We start from the raw sequence: 4,808 nt of genomic DNA, 5'->3' as shown, positions 1-4,808 counted from the left end.
ACCAAGGGACATATAGTAAGGAATCATAAGCCACATAGAAAACACAGATTGGGCTAATGGGAAGAACAAAATAAATGCAACATTACCCTTTGACAAAACTTGCTGGGGTTAAGATGGGGCCAGTGGCGCACCCAGGGGGGGTTTCCGAGCACCCAGAAACCCCCCTCCACCTGGCGGCACTTGTAAGTGCTTAATAAAAGTTTACTTTATTTTAATTATAGTACATACAGTATATATATCCATGTGCATGCATATATATATATATATATATATATATACACATGTATATACATACATATACACACACACACACACACACACACACACACACACGATATATATACATGTGTATATATACGTGTACTGTGTGTGTGTATATATATATATATATATAAAAGAGCAAAAGTGACAGCACTCAAAACCATAGTATAGACTGAATAGATGGTGCAAGGCAGTAAAATAACATAAAGGCACCCGCTTTTCCAGCTCATTGGCAAAAGCAAAACAAGCCAGCACTCACGGTTTAGATGAAAAAACGAAGAAGATTTATTCCATATCAAGGCGACAAGTGTACATACAGGCACAGCCCAACAGCTGTTTCAACCGATGCAGGTCTTCCTTAGGGGCTATCTGAGCAGTGTAAAGCACAAGGATATAAACATAAATTGGCGCCAAAGCAGCTAAAAAACAGCATCCAATGGGAGGAGAGGGAGGCGGGACAAGCCCTGTATGCGGCTCCCCCGGCTCTCCAGCTCCGTCGCGTCATCGTTAATGTAAACAAAGCCGGCGCCATCCCTGGCAACGGCTCTGGTGCGCTGTGTGCGAGGAGGGGGACACCAGCACAGACACCACTGAGTCCGCACAGGGGACGGGGACAGTGTATGCTGCACAGGGTATGTAACAAGACATGGAACGTGGCATGACATAAAAAAGTGAAAAATGTAGCGAGGAAAGAGAAAAACATGTATTACATAATCACACAATGCACAATGCATGAACAAAAAGAATAAACAATGAAAAATGCAAGGTGCAAATAAGTGAATGCGCTCCGCTGGGTGTCGCTGATAAACAGGTGTCTAACAATAGCCGTAAAATGTCCCGTGTGGACAGATCACTAAAGCAAAAACAATCATTGAGGAACTGTAGGCATTAAATAGACCAATAGGTCTAACTCAATCATATATCATAAATGACAGCGGCAGCTAATGACACAAATGGTGGTGGATAACATTAGAAAGTGTCAATGGACAATATTCAGGTGCCCAGCAGAGCAAAGACTGAACAGCGGCAGAAGAACGGGAAAATGAAGGAAAATCCCATAGGGGCAAAGATGTGGCAGGACGCTATAAGCATCCCTGTGGATAGAGCACCTTAGTGAAATATAAGAAAAGAAATTGAATTAAGGTAGAGCCCACTGTGTGCAGATATTGGATGGATCGAAGGTAGTGCATTAAAAGGAAGGGTAAATAATGCCAAGGGATAGGGGGTGGGAGCACAAGAACGCAGAGTAAACAGAGATAACTAAAGGATGCCCATGCTGTAGTCCGAGGCCATGAGTGGTCAAGTGATAAAAGTACAGCACCCAGTATTCCCAGACCGTCTCCAGAAATGGTACTGACTGGGCCCAACACTGCTTAGTTTCCAAGATCGGACGGAATTGGACGTCGTCCAGTGTGGTATGGCTGTAGAAAACACTAGAATTCCACTTTAAAAGCCGGCAAATGCCTTTCTGTAACAGGGCAATACTGGTGGTGATGGCAGAAAGGTGCCATAGCAGCAAAGTCACTCCCACAACCCATGAAGAATGCAAGATAAGTAATCACATCAATACATCATGCACCATCACTGACACATGGCGATGTCAAGGGGCTTAAGCAAAAAACTTAGTAGGTGAAAATGCATAATACTGGACACACGGCGGTGTCTAAAGAAATGAAACCAACAAAAGCAAGGGCTAGATTGCTTCACAAGAAACAACCCAACCTAAAGTCTTCATTAAGACCATTGGGAGTCAAAGTGTGTAGTCTATGAATCCACTGGAGTTCTCTTTGTAGTAACAGCCTGTCTCGGTCACCTCCCCGCTGGAGTGGTGGTATCTGGTCTATAATGCAACATTTAAGTTGATTGACCATATGCTGTGCCTCTTTGAAGTGTCTTGCAACTGGTAAGTTCGTGAAGTCTCTCGTGGAATCTGTGGATGTAAGACATTTCTTAATAGAGGAGCGATGTTGGCTGAGTCGTTCTTTAAGCATTCTGCTGGTCTTGCCAACATACAGTCGATTGCATGGACATTTGAGTACATAGACAACAAAGCGGCTGTTGCAATCCAAACTCTGTTTAATTGAATACTCCTTATTGTCAGATGGATTGATGAAGCGGTTGCCCAATAACAGGAATGAACAGTTGGAGCATCCCGTGCATCTATAAACCCCAGGTTTTTTCGTAAGTCAATTAGACGTTCTATTAGTCTTTCTTTGAGAAAAATCAGTCTTGACTAGAAGGTCCTTCAAATTAGGACCCCGTCTATAAGCAAATCTGGGAATCGTGGAAAGGTCTTTGGTGAGCACTGGATCACTCGAAATCAAGTGCCAGTGTTCCCGAATTTTGTTGCGGCTAAAACCAGAGGCTGTGGTGTACATACAACTGAGTCCCCTGTGCGAACTCAGTGGTGTCTGTGCTGGTGTCCCCCTCCTCGCACACAGCGCACCTAAGCCGTTGCCAGGGATGGCACCGGCTTTGTTTACATTAACGATGACGCGACGGAGCTGGAGAGCCGGGGGACCCACATACAGGGCTTGTCCCACCTCCCTCTCCTCCCATTGGATGCTGTTTTTTTGCTGCTTTGGCACTAATTTATGTTTATATCCCTGTGCTTTACACTGCTCAGATAGCCCCTGAGGAAGACCTGCATCGATTGAAACAGCTGTTGGGCTGTGCCTGTATGTACACTTGTCGCCTTGATATGGAATAAATCTTCTTCGTTTTTTCATCTAAACCATGAGTGCTGGCTTGTTTTGCTTTTTCCAATGAGCTGGAAAAGCGAGCGCCTTTATAAATAAATAAATAAATATATATATATATATATATATATATATATATATATATATCCAATGAATCCACACTCACTGCTGCAAATTACATCATGGGCGGTGCTCCATAAAGGGCTCTCAAATAGTCCAAAATATATCCAAGAAGAGTACAGGCACTCACCACTTCCTTGATGATAATTAATTTATTATACCTCACAGGTGTATCTTACATAGAGATGAACAACAGCAAAAATGTCGACGTTTCGGCTCCATCCGAGCCTTTGTCAAGACAGACAAAGTTACATCAAATTAACACCCAGCAGCCTGATGTGATTTTGTCTGTCTTGACAAAGGCTCTGATGGAGCCGAAACGTCGACATTTTGCTGACATGCTGTCGCTCATCTCTATGTGAGATACGCCTATGAGGTATAATAAATTCATTATCATCAAGGAAGTGGTGAGTGCCTGTACTCTTCTTGGATATATATATATATATATATATGTGTATGCATGTTTAATATGCTGTGTGTATATATATATATATATATATATAGGTGTATATACGGTATATATATATATATATATATATATATGTGTAGATATGTATGTATGTATGTATGTATGTATATATATATATATATATATATATACACACACAGACACACTAGTTTTACAGGCCCAGCATATACTGGGTCCCCTCAGTCCCCACCCCCGTAATTGGATCCACCCAGTTCTGGAAACCCCCCCATGCAAATCCTGCGTTTGCCACTGGGGGTCTCTAAACTTTTGCTTCTTTTTCCTAGCAGAAATGGCCCCTGATTAACTTAATTTTGTTAGATATGATATACATATACTATGCTCCCGCTTAGGAAGTACAAAGTGTGTCAGACATCCACGAAGATTATGTCGCATTCTACTGTTCTAGATGCATGTCCATCACAGGTAGAGGAAATTATCTCACTGATACCGGGTTCCCTATGAACTTAGGATGGACAGGACACTGGATTGATGGCTGGGATAGTCACAATAGCGATATGATAAACACAGAATTTTTTTTTAAGGGGAGTAGACCAAGTAGAGAATCACTTCCCCGTAGTGCCCGATGCAGTTGTCAAATTTTTATAAAATCTTCTTCACCTCTACAAACTCATCTGTCACCAACCTCTATTCTGTTTCTCTACAGTTTCCTCTTCAGGGTGGTACAATACACAGACCCAATTACAGTTCAAACTCCACATGCCATTGCCTAGGTCCTTCAGAGTTCTGCCCGAATCCAGTATATCTCAACAGCACGATGACACCAGTATTACTGCAGTGTGCCTTGTCATGCACAAAGGGTGGAGAATGGGAATACTGGTGAAGGGAAATTTTGTATAGACACTGATATGCCTGTTGGTGAATGGCAAACCTGACATTTTCTTTTTCATTTTCTTCTTCCTTCTCTACTCTAGAGATGTTTCTTTATTCTTTTTTCTTTTTTGAGTTATGCTCATGGTACTCTACATTGCAAACACACAATAGTAAATTAAAAAGAAAAATTTGTGTTCCCTACAGGAAAAGGCAGTCTGGAGGACAAAGGGGTATGGCCAGGAGTCCTCAGGACTGTGGACAGGTGTACATGGTAAGCCAGTAGCCCCAATAGCATACCTTCCAAGTCTAGCTGAGGTGGCACACGGTCTGACTCATCTAGGCAAAGAGGGTGGGTGCAGGCTGATGAGAGCCTACTGTTGTGCGCCAGGATTCTATTCTCATGCAGGTAAGAGATCAATGACCAGTCT

At 42.5% G+C, this 4,808-nt stretch overlaps 1 pseudogene; it reads right to left on the bottom strand.

Moving 5' to 3' along the window:
- Positions 1 to 1,570: 1,570 nt before the first annotated feature.
- On the bottom strand, positions 1,571 to 1,690 carry LOC134898493 (5S ribosomal RNA; annotated as a pseudogene).
- Positions 1,691 to 4,808: the final 3,118 nt, after the last annotated feature.

This window comes from Pseudophryne corroboree, chromosome 3 (assembly GCF_028390025.1).
Source record: "Pseudophryne corroboree isolate aPseCor3 chromosome 3, aPseCor3.hap2, whole genome shotgun sequence".
In the NCBI taxonomy this organism is placed as follows: domain Eukaryota; kingdom Metazoa; phylum Chordata; class Amphibia; order Anura; family Myobatrachidae; genus Pseudophryne; species Pseudophryne corroboree.
The sequence above is the reverse complement of the archived record's forward strand: the minus strand, read 5'-3'. Positions and strand labels throughout refer to the sequence as shown.